At 38.6% G+C, this 18,225-nt stretch overlaps 1 long non-coding RNA gene across 1 annotated transcript; it reads right to left on the reverse strand.

Moving 5' to 3' along the window:
• Window positions 1-13,197: 13,197 nt before the first annotated feature.
• On the reverse strand, window positions 13,198-14,954 carry LOC147547615 (uncharacterized). The gene is made up of 2 exons (XR_015238660.1): window positions 14,783-14,954; window positions 13,198-13,805 (listed from the first exon to the last, which is right to left on the reverse strand). It is a non-coding gene; the product is annotated as an uncharacterized LOC147547615 (long non-coding RNA).
• Window positions 14,955-18,225: the final 3,271 nt, after the last annotated feature.

The raw sequence follows: 18,225 nt of genomic DNA on the forward strand, positions 1-18,225 counted from the left end.
TGTTTGCAACAATCTGCTCTGCAACAATCTGTTCTGCAAACATGATTTGTAAGCTTTGCAGAATATATTTTTGAGTTGCGTATCTTGCAAACTCGATTTGCAAATCGAGAATATAAACTAAGAGCATGTGTCATCCTGAATTTGAAATTGATTTCATCAGTCATTATATAACTTTAGTGTCACTACTGTTGAGTACATCATCTAAATCTCTATCTTGAGAAGTGATAAGAAGATTTGCCACAAGAGAGAACTCCCGCTACCCTCTCAGAAGAACCCACAACAAAATATGATATTTCCAAGGTGTATTGATACTTGACAAACAAATTGTACGCCTTAACAAGTGGGTTATCTGAACGTGCTGGCGGTGAACCAAAAATAGAGTCTGTTTGCCCATCTTCATCATCTTCAACATCATCCTAAGCTAAAAAAAGAATAATAAGAAAAATTATCACACATTTCAGGCCAACTCATAAAACTACTTTGAACAAAAAGGATCACTGTCGACAAGAAAGCAGTACCTTGCTCAAAATTATCCTCAAGATGTCAAGAGAAGGTTCCTTCCGAAGAGCAAGCAAGTCGTTGTGATCAAGATAAACGTAGAAACCAATTAATTGAAGTTTTAATTTACCCATCCACAATTATAGCAAAAGAGAAGCAAAAATGTAAATGAACCAACTAACAATAAAGAATCGCATGACAAAAGAGTCCTCCGCCATAATCAAGAACTTCTTTTCTGGAAAGAGATGGATACCTAGATTATTAACGAAACGTAAAATAACATTGTGTCTGGTGAATTGTATTTTTCTTTCGTTTAAGCTTTACTTAAGTGGAAACTCTGACAGTTTCATTTACATATTTCTAAAGCATAAAATATGCAATGCTTGGCAAATATATAGAAGCGATTTTAACCCTTGAGCAAAAGAGACAAGTCATGACTCCTACCTTTTCAGCGTAGATACTTTTTCAAGGCTGTCAACACTCAACAGTACATGGAATCCTAGTAACACGTCGGGGTTTTGGACAGATGATATTTCTAACTCCTGGCTCCTGGGGCTGGTCTTTTGATAACTGCATGTTCTATAAATTGGTGATTAATAGTACGGTGTAGCTGTCCATTTGTGGCTTACTCTGTAGATATGGGTCGTGAATATGTGACTGAACCACCACGTTATATTAAATTATCGTCCCACTATTGTTAGTTTATCCATCCATCCATCCATACATGAATTTATCAAAAACTTTCCTAGCTAGCTAGGTGTAAATAAATTTTCCACAAAGAAAAATATCTTAATAGAGTAATAATAATACCTTTGATCTCAGGATCTTGACAAAGCATGAAAGCTAAAGTGGTCTTCCCACATCCACCAGGGGCGCATAATTCAAGTACAGTAACATCATCTCTAAACAACTGCATCTTCAATTTACATAAAGGAACACTCATTCCAACTATATCATTGTTATGCAATTCAGGAACAACACCAGCAAACCCTAAGGAACTTCTTCCTCGTCTTCAATACGAACTACTACTACAACCACCACTTATTACGTGATTCAATAATATACAATTAGATTGTTGAACACCTACTGAAAGTTGTTTGGTATCAAACAAGATCTGTGCGTGGATTTCAATCTGGAAGAACCTACATATGTAATTATCTAATTTCTAGATTTTTTTGGCGTACTTGTATTTTTGATAACTGAAAGAAGTACAAGAAATCACATCTCTTTCAGACTCATCGAACAGTTTGCGTTCACATTCAACAAATCCACATTCAACATATATATGTATCAACGTGTTACCAACATATAAATCATATCTCTTGGTAGAATTTCTCGAGAGATCGTTGTTTCCATACATGTAATTATAGTTCCTTATTTTAATTCCCTCTCTTATGTAAACTTCTCCATTGTAATTCTCTATATATAATTGTTCACCACATAAATAAAAACACCTTTGATTCTTAATATTTCTGTAAGAGGCAGTTTCTAAGAATTGAAGAGGAGGTTTAAGAGGCAGCAATAGGCAGTTTCCAAATTGGGATGGTTTCCAATTTTTTGGCTCAATAGGCAGTTTCCAATTTTTTGGCTTATAATATATATAAATAGGGGTTGAGTGCTTTGTAATCAACACACCAACACAACTACTCAACAACAACTCTTCTTTAGAGAGCTAGAGAGAGAGCAAGAGTAAGAGAAATTTTTCATAGTTTTTGAGCGGTGTTAAATTTCTCGGTCGTCGAAGATTTAGTATAGAAGGTTATTACTATACGGTACCATCTTGGGACGAACTTGCGGGTTGTGTGAGTCGTCTTCATCTATCCTTCAATAAAGATTTCTTGTTCGCCCGAGGACGTAGGCTTTAAAGCCGAACCTCGTTAAATTCTGTTCCCATATTTGATTTTGGCTTAGCTTTTCGATTAATCTTCATAATCGGATCAATTTCTGGGTAGGTTCGATAGCTTCCGCGACTTTTAGTTTTAACAATTGGTATCAGAGCCTTGTTGAGATTGAACGAATAAGAAGATGGGATCGAGAAGTGGTACGGTCAAATCAGGGAAATATGAGATAGAGAAGTTCAATGGGAAAAACGATTTTTCTTATTGGCGGATGCAGATGAAGAATCTGTTAATCTCGCAGAAATTACACAAGACGTTGACGGGAAAGAAACCAGGAGATATGTCAGATGAGGATTGGGAGGAGTTAGATCTCGAAGCACGGGCTACCATTATGTTGTGTCTTGAGAGGGACGTGGCATTCCTAGTAGACGGAGAAACAACGGCGGTGGGTGTGTGGTTAAAGCTAGAAAGCAGTTTCATGACGAAAACTTTAACAAATCGGGTCTACTTAAAATCCAAATTATTCACATGTAGAATGGAAGAGGGTTCTTCTATTCAGGAATATGTGAATAGGTTTGACAGGATTATCTCAGATTTGAAGGATATCGATGTTAAGGTTGAGGATGAGGACCAAGCCCTCATATTGTTACTTTCATTGCCTAAATCCTATGAGAACCTTGTTCAAACTTTGATGCTTGTTGGTGATAGTCTAAGCATGGAAGAGACGAGAAATTCGCTATTAGCGGATGACCTTCGTAAGGTTGCTACTAGCAGTATGGCGTCGGGTGGAGTAGACAAGGATCAAGCACAAGGGTTGTTTGTAACGAGGGGGAGGAGTAATGAAAGGGGAAAGGGAAAGGGAAAGGGCGGGAAATCTAGATCCAAATCTAGAGGCTCTTTCAAGAAAACGTGCTTTAGTTGTGGTGAGCTTGGCCACTTTAAAGCGGCTTGTCCAAAGAGAAAGTTGAAGCAAAAGAACGAAGGCTACAAGGAGAAACAAGAGATGCAGGAGGCGGGATATGTGTCAGAAGAGGCGGACGAATGTTTCTCGGTGACAGAGGTGTCTGAGAAGATCTTCGATAAGTGGATGCTTGATTCAGGGGCGTCACACCATATGTGTCCAAATAGGGAGTTGTTTACTACCTATAGGAGTATAGATGGTGGTACAGTTATACTAGGTGATGATAGTATATGTAAAACTGTGGGACTCGGAACAATACGGATCAAGATGCACTATGGAGTGGTGAGAACATTGACGGACGTAAGACACATACCCGATTTGCGGAAAAATCTAATTTCCCTTGGTGTGTTGGAGCGGAACGGCTGTAAGATAATTATAGAGAATGGCTCCATAAAAGTCGTTAAGGGTTCTTTGGTGGTAATGAGAGGTACTCGTTACGGTAATTTATACAAACTTTTGGGGACAACAATTACGGGAGATGTAGCAGTAGGAATCAGTGGAAGGGATCCAACGGCTAGTACGAGGCTTTGGGATATGCGCCTTGGGCATATGTTAGAAAAGGGTCTATCTCTGATGTGCGGGAAAGGCTTGTTGAAGGACATGAAGAAGCCTTGCATGGAGTTTTGTGAGCATTGTGTGTTCGGGAAGGCACACAGGGTGACGTTCTCTACAAGCAAGCACAGGAGCAAAGAGGTATTAGACTACGTACACACCGATGTCTGGGGACCGGCAAAGTTACCTTCCAAGGGTGGTTCCAGGTATTTTGTTACATTCGTTGATGATCATTCGAGATTTGTCTGGCTTTATTTTCTGAAGCATAAGAATGAGGTATTCAACACATTCCTGGTGTGGAAAGCAATGGTTGAGAACAAAACTGGTCGAAAGCTGAAGACGTTAAGGTCGGATAATGGGACCGAGTACACGGATGGGGCATTCAAGGAGTTTTGTAATCAGGAAGGCATTGTGAGGCACTGGACAGTAGTAAACACACCTCAGCAGAATGGAGTCGCAGAGAGATTGAACCGTACACTACTTGAGAAGGCTAGATGTATGCGCTCCAATTCGGGATTAGGCGTAGAATGGTGGGCAGAATCTGTTGCTACAGCTTGTTATATTGTGAACAGGTCTCCACATTCTTCTATAGATGGTGGCATACCTTACGAGGTGTGGTCAGGTGAACATGCAGATTACGGGAGACTTAAGGTTTTCGGTTGTACGGCCTATTACCATGTTAAAGGTAACAAACTTGACAATAGAGCAAAGAAGGCAATTTTCTTAGGATATGCTACAGGAGTCAAGGGTTATCGGTTATGGTGTACGGAAGACAAGAAGTTTGTAATCAGCAGAGATGTGGTGTTTGATGAGTCATCTATTGTAGCTATGGCGAAAGCTACGGTGCCTAGTTGTGGTGATGTTGGGTCTACTAAAGCTCAAGTAGTGGAAGTAGAAGCCGAAGACCAACGGGTTTCTAGGAATCATGATCAGGTGGAGCATCAGGATAATACTCAGGATGAGGAAATTGATGAACCCGATCATGAGGAGGTTCAAGGGGAAGGTACACAAGTTTTACAGCAACAACAGCAGGATGTTTCGGTACACACTAGGCCGAAACGGTTATATAAGCCGGTACAGAGGTTAGGGTCAGACAAACCTCTTAGGCATTACGGGCAGGCAAATGTGGTTGAATATGCACTCTCGGTGGAAGACGACGAGCCGGTCACCTTCAAACAAGCTATCGCCGCGGCAGAAAGAGAGAGTTGGTTGGTTGCTATGCAAGAAGAGATGGAGTCTCTTCACAAGAACCAGACATGGGAGGTTGTCCCATTGCCCGAAGGTAAGTCTGTTATTGGTTGTAAATGGGTGTACAAGAAGAAAGAGGATTCTTCCGAAATCAAGGGTACAAGGTATAAGGCAAGACTAGTGGCCAAGGGTTATGCACAGAAAGAAGGGGTCGACTACAATGAGATTTTCTCACCAGTCGTGAAACATACTTCTATTCGGGTGCTATTGAGTATTGTTGCTCATAGTGATCTTGAGCTGGAACAACTCGATGTTAAAACCGCCTTCTTGCACGGAGATTTGGAAGAAGAAATTTATATGGCTCAACCTGAGGGATACAAGGTTGAGGGTAAAGAAAATCAAGTATGTCGTTTGAGGAAATCTCTTTACGGATTAAAACAATCCCCTCGCCAATGGTACAAACGATTTGATTTTTTCATGCTAAAGCATGGTTTTCGCAGAAGTGACTATGATTGTTGTGTATACATCAAAAAGCTTCGCGAAGGTGACTTTATTTATCTCCTCTTGTATGTGGATGACATGCTTATTGCTTCTCGAAGCATGATGGAGATAGATAAGTTGAAATCTCAACTCAGTCAAGAGTTTGAGATGAAAGACATGGGCGCTGCAAAGAAGATACTGGGAATGGAGATTAAGAGAGAGCGGTCAAGTAAGAAACTGTACTTGAATCAGAAAGGTTACATCGAACGAGTAGTTTCTCGATTTGGGATGCAGAATGCGAAGGCGGTGTCAACACCTTTGGCACCACACTTCAGGCTCTCGGGAAAACAATCTCCTACTACTACGATGGAGAAGGATCATATGGATCGTGTACCATATGCTAGTGCAGTTGGCAGTTTGATGTACGCTATGGTGTGTACTCGTCCAGATATTTCACAGGCGGTCAGTGTAGTTAGCAGGTTTATGGCAAACCCGGGGAAGACACATTGGGAAGCTATGAAGTGGGCCTTGAGGTACTTAAAGGGTACCGTTGATACGGGTTTGTGCTTTGGTGGAGACACATGTCAGGTAAGCGGTTATGTTGACTCAGATTATGCTGGCGATCTAGATAGAAGACGATCTACTACTGGTTATGTATTTAGGGTACATGGTGCTCCAGTTAGTTGGCGATCGATGTTACAATCTACAGTTGCGTTATCTACTACGGAGGCCGAGTATATGGCTATGGCCGAGGGTGTGAAGGAAGCATTGTGGTTGTGGGGTCTTCTGGATGATCTAGGGATTAAGCAGGAGTGCGTGGATGTATGGTGTGATAGTCAAAGTGCAATCCACTTGGCGAAGAATCAGGTTCATCATGCTCGCACTAAGCATATCGATGTCAGGTATCACTTTGTACGAGATGTCATAGAGGAAGGTGATGTTTCTCTCATGAAGGTACACACAGATGAGAATCCCGCGGACATGTTGACTAAAGTGGTGACATGTAGCAAGTTTCAGCATTGCCTGGAATTGCTACAAATCGGCTCGTGTTAAGTTGCCCGAAAGGGCGTAATGGCGACAAGGTTTTCTTTATGTGAAGGGTTGGTAGAACTACGGTAGGCTTGATCCTGTAAAAGGGTACGTAGGCAGCCATGGTCATATGGCGCAGTCGGATGAAGTCACAAAAAGAAGATATATCTTACAAGGAGTATCCTGGTGTTCGTCCAAAATTTGAAGTATATCAAATTGTGTACGAGGTGGAGAATTGTAAGAGGCAGTTTCTAAGAATTGAAGAGGAGGTTTAAGAGGCAGCAATAGGCAGTTTCCAAATTGGGATGGTTTCCAATTTTTTGGCTCAATAGGCAGTTTCCAATTTTTTGGCTTATAATATATATAAATAGGGGTTGAGTGCTTTGTAATCAACACACCAACACAACTACTCAACAACAACTCTTCTTTAGAGAGCTAGAGAGAGAGCAAGAGTGAGAGAAATTTTTCATAGTTTTTGAGCGGTGTTAAATTTCTCGGTCGTCGAAGATTTAGTATAGAAGGTTATTACTACACGGTACCATCTTGGGACGAACTTGCGGGTTGTGTGAGTCGTCTTCATCTATCCTTCAATAAAGATTTCTTGTTCGCCCGAGGACGTAGGCTTTAAAGCCGAACCTCGTTAAATTCTGTTCGCATATTTGATTTTGGCTTAGCTTTTCGATTAATCTTCATAATCGGATCAATTTCTGGGTAGGTTCGATAGCTTCCGCGACTTTTAGTTTTAACAATTTCGGTGCAAGAGTTATCATTAGTTTGGTTTCACCATTATCATTATCTTCGTATTATTATTTTTCACATGGTATCACGAGCATAAGGATTTCGTTGTTTCGATCTTATTTGGGAATTCTTTTCGACATCTCTAAGCTTCTTATCTGCACTCAAAGGTCAGTCTTTTCCTAACAATATTTTTTTTTTGACACTATTACCAAATCTTTGTCTAAGATTTCGATTTTTTTTTTTTCATTCAGACCAAACCTGAATCACTTAGCATAATCCGACCAATAAGGTCCGACTCACTTTGTTCTTCCCAAGAGAAGAAACGTTTTGCTTCTGTTGTTTACTCTCTTATTAATTAGATTTCCTTCACAAAACCTTCTCTCACTAGACTATCTAGGAAACCTAATCATCTTCTATTTAAACCACTTACAGTTTGATTAAAATCACTTCATGTTTTGATTAAAACCATAGTGTTTTGACTACTTACTGTTTTGATTTTAAAATCATAGTGTCCCACTTACTGTTTTGATTTTAAAACCATAGTGTTCCACTTACTGTTTTGATTTTAAAACTAATTAATGTTTTACTGTTTGATTATTAAAACTACTTAATGTTTTGATTAAAATCATTTACTGCCTTGTTTAAGACACATATTGACAAAAGCAACTACCTTCTCACGGCCATATCATCCGTTTGCAGACTTTGTTTTTCGATCATAAATTGATCAAAACATCTCTTCCATATTTGTGACGGTACTATTAAGAATTTCCTGTCCCGAATAACACTGTTGCAATACTTTATTTGTCACAGTTTCTGTTTTTTAACACAACTGTCGCTTTCATCAGTTTCTATATTTTTATATATGTTCACTGTTTGACCTATTTCCGGACTTCTAAATCTGTGATTATCTTATTTTTTTCTCAAACGACTTTTAATTATGTCTGACGAATCACCATCATTTTGGTTGTTATTTCTTAGCAAATATTTTAGCATTTCGACAATGATTTTCTTGTCAATTTTAAACACAACAATATTATTTTTGTTGTCGCTCCTTCCGTCAATATTTGACATTTCTTCGACAATGCCTTACTTGTCGACTCAACCGACAATGACACTTGAGTTATCACTTATTCAACCTATTTCCCATAATTACTTTTTCTTTAGCAGACTCTTAAAATTTAATCTCTCGAGTTTTTCTACTAATTTTTGTCGACCCATGATTTATATTCCTTCTCCTTTATTGAGATCGATTCTTTTTCCCGGTATAGATACTGGTGACCCTAGCCCTACGGCTACGACACTTTTTCTCGGGAACTATTCTTTCCATTCACCCTATTTTGTGGATTATCGATAGTGGAGCTTCAAACCACGTCTGCTTTTCATTACAGTGTTTTAGTTCGTACGAACTTGCTCCTCCATCACTTTACGTTCAAATTCCTGATGGGAGTACCCTTCCCGTTACACATATCGAAAATGTTTATCATATTCCTAGTTTCAAGTTTAATTTGATTTCTGTACGACAATTATGTAAATCTTTAAATTGTCTTGCGACTTTCTCACCTTCGCACTGTGTCTTTACGGAAGTTTTGACAACCCGCCTGATTGGGCAGGCTGATGAGGTTGGCAACCTCTATATTTTACGTCGTGACTCTAAAGCACTTACTCTACGTAAGTCGCTTGACATTTGGCACCGCCGACTAGGACATCCAAGTTTGAATCGCCTTAAACACTTATCTCAACGATTTGATTTTATTCGCTTCGACTCCACGCATGACTGTACAATTTGCCCTATGGCTAAGCAATCTAAATTGCCTTTTCATAAAAGTACAACAGTTAGTACTTTTCCTTTCCAATTAGTTCATGCTGACATCTGGGGACCTTTCCCTGTTCCTTCGCTCACAAATAAGCGATACTTTCTCACGTTAGTTGATGACCATTCCAGATATACTTGGACATTTCTTTTGCAGTCCAAATCTGAGACTAAGAAATACTTAGAATATTTCTTCAATTTCACAATTAAACAATATCAAAAGACTATTAAGTCCATTTCTTCTGATTCGGCAACCACCTCTACCTGCCCTATTCAGACTTTTCGTTCCGATAATGGAACTGAATTTCTCACTAATGACTTACAGTCTTGGTTTCAGTCGAATGGTATTATCCACCAACGCAGTTGCGTTCATATTCCACAACAAAATGGGGTCGTTGAACGCAAACTTAGACACTTGTTGGATGTCGCTCGTGCTCTGCGATTTCAAGCTAATCTTCCCCTTAATTTTTGGGGTGAGTGTCTAAAAACGGCAACTTACTTAATTAATCAGATGCCAACTCCAATTTTATCACTTAAGTCACCCTATGAAGTCTTATATGATACTCCACCAGACTACTCGACCCTCCGTGTTTTCGGGTGTCTGTGCTTTGCCCATAATGTCAAAGCTACTAATAAATTTGACATGCGAGCTAAACCAGGAATCTTTATTGGGTACCCTTATGGAAGGAAGGGTTACACCATTTATGACCTAGAGACTAAAACTCTCTATGACTCTCGAAACGTAACCTCTTTGAAAACAAATTTCCTTTTGAGTCGGTTACTGATGTTCCATCTGACTCACACTTTTTTACTCCTTTGAATATTTTGGATGACCATGTGCCTTCTCCCGACATTTTTCAGTCTCCGTCGCGACACAATATTTTTTCACCTCCACCGATGGTCGAGTCTTCTCCCTCGCCTTCGGTTGATTCTCCTCGTTTACCTTTTATTGAGTCAACGCCATCTATTTCGGTTGGGCCTCTGACTCCCTCTGATTCCAGCGAGGATTTATCTTCACCATCTCCTGTAGAGGTGCCCATAGCTTCTTCGGATAATGCATCTTCTCCAGACTTTTCTGCTTCCGCTTCTCCCCGACCTTCTACCACTAGTGACACTTCACCACTTGACTCTCCTGTCGAGGAATCTAGTAATCCTACACGACCTATTCGTGTTAGGAATCCTCCTGCTTATTTGGCTGACTAAATTCTTTCTAGTTCAGAAACGACATCTTCGCAAACTCCTTATCCACTGGTCGACTATATAAGTTTCGACCGTTTTAGTCCTTCTCATAAGGCTTTTCTCACTTCCGTCAGCACCACGGAAGAACCCAAATCTTACAAAATCGCCTCTGCTTCTCCAGAATGGCGTGAGGCGATGACTAAAGAGATTTCAGCCCTCGAGACTAATAATACTTGGTCTTTGACTTCCTTGCCACCTGGCAAGAAACCCATTGGTTGTAAGTGGGTTTACAAAATTAAATATCGTTCGGATGGATCCATTGAACGTTATAAGGCACGCCTCCGCCAAAGGGTATACCCAGGTTGAAGGTGTCGACTATCATGATAATTTTGCTCCAGTTGCCAAATTGGTAACTGTTCGTGTCCTCTTATCCCTTGCGTCTATCCAAGGATGGTCGTTGCATCAGTTAGATGTCAATAATGCTTTCCTCTAAGGAGACTTGGAAGAAGAAGTCTATATGACCATTCCTCCAGGTTTTAGCAACAAAGGTGACACTAGAGTTTGTCGCTTGAACAAATCATTATATGGTTTGAAACAAGCTTCTAGGCAATGGTTTGCCAAATTTTCCTCTGGTTTAAAAGCCGAAGGTTTTTCTCAATCTTCGTCAGACCATTCTCTTTTTAGTTATTTTAATGGTCCGACTACTATCTATATTCTTGTCTATGTAGATGATATCATCATTACAGGCAATGACAACAAGGAAATTGACTCCCTTCGACACCGTCTCGAGCAACGATTTTCTCTTAAAAATCTCGGACGACTTCAATATTTTTTAGGCCTAGAAGTATCTAGGTCCCCTAAGGGTATTTTTCTCTGTCAACGGAAATACACTTTAGATATTATCCGTGATTCTGGACTTCTCGGTGCAAAACCGAGTTTATTTCCTATGGAACAACATTTGAAATTGTTACCTACAGATGGCACACCGTTAGACGATCCCACTTCTTTCCGACGTCTAATTGGTCGACTTCTCTATGTCACTGTAACGAGGCCTGATATCCTCTTTTCAGTGAATTATCTAAGTCAATTTATGCAGCATCCCCGTTCAACACATATGGATGCAGCAACTCGAGTGCTAAGATATTTAAAGGGGACCCTCGATCATGGGATCCTCCTTTCATCCTCTAGCTCTCTGACACTTTCGGGTTTTACTGACTCTGATTGGGCCAGCTGCCCCATTACACGCCGTTCCACCACCGGCTACTTCACAATGCTTGGTGCGAGTCCGTTGTCTTGGAAATCTAAGAAACAACCGACCGTCTCCCGATCATCCGCTGAGACAGAATATCGTGCCCTTGCTTTCCTTACCGCCGAGCTCCAATGGTTGAAATACCTTTTCCAGGACCTTCGGATGTCAATTCCAGAACCCTTTCAGGTCTTCTGTGACAATAAGGCGGCTATGCATATAGCTGCCAATCCAGTTTTTCACGAACGCACGAAGCATATCGAACTCGATTGCCACTTTGTTCGTGAGAAGCTTGAAAGTGGTCTTATTCAGATCTCTCATGTTCGCACCACCGATCAGGTGGCTGATATTTTTACAAAGCCTTTGGGTTCTGACCAGTTTCACAAGTTACTTCCCAAGTTAGGCTTGACTCAGCTTTCTTCCTCCGCTCCAACTTGCGAGGGGGAGGGAGGGGGGGGGGGGGGGGGGTAATGACGTAATTAGGCGATTGGCAATATTGCCTCTCAAATCCAATCAACTATCTCAACATAGAAAGAAGAATGAAGAAAAGATTTTACTTCCTTACTATTTGTAATTAGATTTAGGTTGTTTCCATACATGTAATTATAGTTCCTTATTTTAATTCCCTCTCTTATGTAAACTTCTCCATTGTAATTCTATATATATAATTGTTCACCACATAAATAAAAACACCTTTGATTCTTAATATTTCAGTGCAAGAGTTATCATTAGTTTGGTTTCTCCATTGTAATTAGATTTAGGTTTTTGATAACTGAAAGAAGTCCAAGAAATCACATCTCTTTCAGACTCATCGAATAGTTTGCGTTCACATTCAACAAATCCACATTCAACATATATATGTATCAACGTGTTACCAACATATAAATCATATCTCTTGGTAGAATTTCTCGAGAGATCCAACCAGAGCAAGTTACTTAACTCAGGCGAAAAATCATGTGAATCTCAGACGAACAAGTTGACCGAGAAATATTAATACCAAAAATTCGAATAAAAAAGTGATTAAATCAATAGAAATACGAATTCAACCATGACAACGTCGACTTTCGAAATCAAAACGAACATTGTACACTACCTTGATGGAGAAGAAGAAGAAGACGAAGGCCATGGTATTCTAGAGAGAGAAAGTAAAGGTACAAACATAAGTGAAGCCGTGAAGGAATGAACAAGGGGTATTTCTGGAATCACTAAAAGACAAGGGTTTTTCAAAGTTTGACTACGGTGGGAACCGCTTTTGTTTCTAAATGAGGAAATATGTCACCCTCTAAGTACCAATTTTTAAGTTACTCTATCATTTCCCTAAAAATAATTAGTCATATTATTTTAAACAAGTAGGACAATTATGTATAACATTATGACATATTTTAATTATTTGAAAATGTTAAGTGTTTTTTTGATAATTATGTAAAATATTTTGACTCAATCACTCATTTCTCATTTTGAATATTCTTGGGTGTAGTTTAGTTTTTTAGAATTAAATTCGTTAACCAAATTAATGAGGTCCGTTTTCGAATATTCTTGACCAAACCATCCCAGTAATGATTTGTTTTGGTTTAAGACAGGATGTATGAATCTGGTGGAGTTTGAGTATGACGGTTCGGATGATGTTTAAACACCTCGACCAGAAAGTTCAATGTATCCAAGTTTCCTATGTTTTCACTTTTTCTTTTTTGTTGAAAGGAATACATTAACATAAAAGAGTCTATTACAGTAAACTAAGAAGAAAAACACAAATACAGTAAGTAAAGTAGTACAACAAAATATCAAAACTGAAGAGGTGCATTGTACAACTTCGATTTGTAGAACAGTCTTCATTCTGTAGCTTGCAAGGCTGGCAGCTCTTCTTGAGTAAGATACAATATTTAATTTTGAGAGTCCTTCTGGTAGCTATAAAGATGAAGCTCGTATCTAACTTCTTGTAACACTTAAGATGGATTAAACATACACCCAACGTTTCCGGAAGAAACGAGGGTGTCTGCAAGATGGAATCATAGGATGATTCCGGGGTATCCCGCAAGTATTCTCCATATACAGAGACCATATCCAATCGAATTCTACCATGTAGAAACAGTTTAGACACATGGAAAATGGGATCGCTGTCATAGCCCGAGTATGAATACCCTGCTAATCTGACAAAAGATCGCAATAAAATTACGTAAAGGGGTGGAAGTGAACATGTTACACAAATTGGAATCAGAGTTAAATCAATAATATTACCAAAGACACATGTACTCAACAAAAAATGAGCTGAAAGATTAGTAACATCAACTGCACGACGAAGATGGAGATTAAAATACAAAGTAGAGTGCAGACCGGGATCGAAGGGAAAGTTTAGATATATGCTTATGATGAAATGTAAGATGATAGAAGAAGTTCTAAAGTTAAGATAATATTCAGCTAAAATAGACGAGAAATTTGAACCTAAGGTATGGGATCCATCTTCGGAATTTCTATGGAATGATAAAGTGACACCAGATAAGAAGTTTTTCTTAAGTATGATGCATACCAAAAGGCAGCATATCAAGATGAAATCAAAATGAACATTAATCATGATTAAGAGGATATGCAACAAGCTATGGAAAACTCAAAAGTATTATGAATATAATCTAAACCAGCGATTAAAGGTAAGAGATTAAACTTCCCTTCTAGATGAGATCTGTGGAGAGTGAAGAGTATTCCGATGTCGTCGATGATTATCTTATAAACGATTGAAGTTAGGGTTTCTTCTTACTTCTACTGCTTCCTTGATATGTACTCGTTTCTACCAACCAACTATTGGAAGAGCTAAAGCTGGTTTGTATCGATAGAACTAGAAGTAAAATAGAAACAAGAGAATGGAGAAAAAGCTGCCATGATGTTGTTCTTCTTCTAAATCTATTCACCACTCAAAAGCTTCTAGTTTGTAACTACATCAGTCCCCATTAAAGTCGCCATGCAATATTCTGACGGTGAAGAACCATTCGAGTACTAGTCCTTCTAACCCAAACAGAGATTCTCTATCTGAACTAAGAGAAACCTAGATCTAGGGTTTTATTATAAGGTGCTGTATATTTCTTTGAAAAAACAGGTTTTGATGATAAAGTTTATTATTTGTAATGAAATCAAAGATCAAAAGCCAGGTTTTGAGGACAACTCTCGATTATTAGAAGGAAGAAAAGAGAAGAGAGTTTCAGCCTTTCTATCTCCACTTCAAGAAGCCTTCAAATCATAAACTTATGAACCAAGAAAGAATTAAAACTGCCTACCTCCTGATTACTTGTTTTGGGTGTGGGTGATGTTTGCTCAAGATCAATTGGGAAGATGAAGATTGAGATCTATTAGGTTGCTAGGGTTTGAGTGGAAAGGAAAGAGGAAAAATCGCCCTGACGTCATTCAGACCCCCTCTCTCCTCAAAAAACCTTTTGATAAAAAAAAATCCCATGTCTTTAATAACTTTAACCTCTTCCTATGTTTTCACTTATAAGTGAATATAGAGAGAGGTGCAAGAATTCTAGTCTAATCTGGGTCCAAAACAAACACAAACATTTTTTTACCAAATATTTTCTTCTAACAACTGGTACCCCAGTTGGTTAGTGCATTTCTCTGCAACGGAGAAGCCATAGGTTCGATCTCCTGGGAAAGTGTATTTTTTCTTTATACGCTTGGATTTTTTTACTCAGATGGTTAGTACATTTTTCTGCAACACAATCTCTTTTACTCAGGTTCTTTGTAAGTCAAATCCAAGCTTGTAAACAAAAAACCGAGTGAAAAGAAAAATTGATCACAAAACATAGACAAAAAAGAAATACAAGACAAAAGAAAATGGTGGTAAATATAAATGGGTTATTTCTCAAATAGTCCCCAACTTTGTGACTAGCTTCCTGCCTAGCCCCCTACTTTGTCAATAATACCCAGATGACTCCCCTTTTCTGATTCCGTTATAACACCGTTAACTAGTCATCACCTCTCTCTCATCCATCTCATCGCCTCTCTCTGCCAGCTCATCTTCTCGCCACCTCATCATCTTCACCGGCCGACAAATTTTCCGGCCGACAACTTTTCCGACCGGCGACCTTCAAACATTAAAAAAAAAAGGTTTTTTTTTCTCTCTCTCTCTATAAATTTTTTTTTTTTTAATCTCACCTCTCTCTCTCTAAGTACTCCGGCCAAGGGGGTTCCCCTTCGCAAGAGTCTGTTGAACAGACCATTGAAAGTTTGTTCGACAGTCAATATATACAGGCCCAATATACGTATCTCTCTTTCTCTCTCTAAAAGATTCATCTCTCTTACCATTCACACTTGCTTTGAGTCAAAACTCAGTAGCTCTCTCCTGGTCTGATTCCATCTGGAGATCTTCTGAAGCTCTCATGGTGGGAAAAACTTGTCGGAGAAAATGAAGATAACAAGTAAAGGTAATTTGTCCGAGAATCTTCCGGCGATTCTCCATTCATAGTCACCGGATTCAGATCTTCAAAGGAGGAAGAACGATCGGAAACAACATAAAAGTAAATCAGAAATCCAAGCTTTATTGGTGGAAAAAATACGATTAAAAAAGGATTTAGTTTCATTTGGTAAAAGAAGTAGACCTGTTACTCCTCTATTGAGTTGGAAATTTGATGATAAAGAAAATGGTATAGTTACAGAAGATAAGGCACCGGAATCAACTAAAAAATGTCACCGGAAAGTTAAGAGTAATGAAGAAGGTTCAGTTTCAGCTAGAAAGCTTGCTGCTGCTCTACCACAGTTCCAGTTACCGGAGGTTCATGGCGGCCGACGTGAAAGACGAGTTCAACCAGAGAAATCCTCTTCTCATTTAGGAATCTGAGGTATACAATTTTTTTTGTCTCTTTAAATGATTTCATCACCATATGATTCTTTTTTCTAGAGGTTATGACATGAAATTAGGTATAAAGCTTCAATTTTTTAAGTGACTAAATGGAAACTGTTAGCTTTCATTCTTCTGGTTATATTATTATCTCATTTTCAGGGTTTTGAACCTTAAAGTGAAAGGATGTAGAAGTTATTATTAACAGAGAGATACTCAAAGTGGAACAGATCAAGACCCAACCCTAGCTGGGATTGTTAGTCAAACTGGTAGAATTTAACCTTTTGACATTTAATTGAGTACCCAAACCATTTCTTTTCATTTTGATTAAACTGGTAGGATTGTTAGTCAAATTCGTTGATTGAGTTCCCAAATCTTTGAAGGTCCGTTCGACAGGCTCCGGCGAAGGGAAACCCCCTTCGTCGGAGTTCTTAGAGAGAGAGAGGTGAGATAAAAAAAAATAGAGAGAGGAGAAAGAATTTTTTTTTTTTTGTGTTTGGGGGTCGTCGGCCGGCGACCTTCGACGGTGAAGACGATGAGGTGGCGAGAAGGTGAGGTGGCAGAGAGAGGCGATAAGTTGGATGAGAGAGAGGTGATGACTAGTTAACGGTGTTATAACAGTAATTGAAAAAGGTGGTCATCTGGGTATTTTTGATAAAGTAGGGGGCTAGGCAGGAAGCCGGTCACAAAGTTGGGGGCTATTTGGGAAATAACCCTCTTGAAAATACTTATGAATTCTTGCATTCCATGCACGTGGAGCTTGCTTAACCCATAAAGGGTCTTCTTCAACTTATAAACTTTATCTTCTTTTCCATTTCTAACATACCCCAAAGGTTGTTCAACATATATCCCTTCCTCTAGAATACCGTTCAAAAATGCCTCACTATAATCAATGCCGCCTCTTTGCTTGGACTTCTCCATTTGCATTCTTATTTGTCATATACACCCACTTTACACCAATAGATTTGTATCCCTTTAGCAAACTTGTCAATTCCCAACTATCATTTTTTTCAATTGTATTAATTTCTTCATTCATTACATTTTTTTCATTTTTTTTTCATTTTTCTTCTTAGATGCTCTTAATAAATAATATGATCACAATCCATGAGAAAACAACACAAGTTTAATTCTTCTTCATTATCTACAACTTCATAAATCTCTCTCCAACTTGAAGTTTTCATTGGCCTTTCATTAGAACTTCCCCTTGATGATGAGGATGATGGAGATGATGGTGTTTGTGGGTCTCTTTGAAATTCTCTTGGTGGTGCATCTTCTCTTCTTCTTCTTCTTCCCATTCTAGTCTAAGTTCAACTTGAGTAGTTTCTTTTCCTTTCCATTTTCATGCCAAATCTTCTCCAAATACCACATCTCTACTAAAAAAAATTTTGTTCACAATTCGATTAAACAACTTGTAACATTTTGATTACTAGTGGGTTTCGATATTTGCCATATACAATAGATGATATAAGTGACTTTAATAGAAAAATGTTAATTTATATCCAACTATATATGATTGAATTGAGATTGTCAATAAGATTGAGATTCAAAGTTGAACTTAATCATTATTTTAAATTATGGAAAAATATTTTAGTATTAATTGAATATGTTTATAGTAACATTAGGCTCACATAAGCTCAATTACTACCAAATCAAATAAGAAATGCGACTTGATTATGGAAATTTGGTGATTCTGCGGTGTTTATTTTAAATTACAGTTTGATTAACTATTTTTATTCAGCAAGGAAATATATATTGTCACGAAAAAGTAATTTCTGCGACAAAATAAAACCGTGTCTTCATAAAGTACCGTTGGTGACAAATATGATCTTGCTGCAATTTTTTAGCGACGAATCCCTGATGTCGAAAAAATCTAGCAACAATTAC

The sequence above is a fragment of the Eschscholzia californica genome, unplaced genomic scaffold (genome assembly GCF_041429995.1).
Source record: "Eschscholzia californica isolate CP2 unplaced genomic scaffold, dmEscCali1.0.p SCAF_3, whole genome shotgun sequence".
NCBI classification, from domain to species: domain Eukaryota; kingdom Viridiplantae; phylum Streptophyta; class Magnoliopsida; order Ranunculales; family Papaveraceae; genus Eschscholzia; species Eschscholzia californica.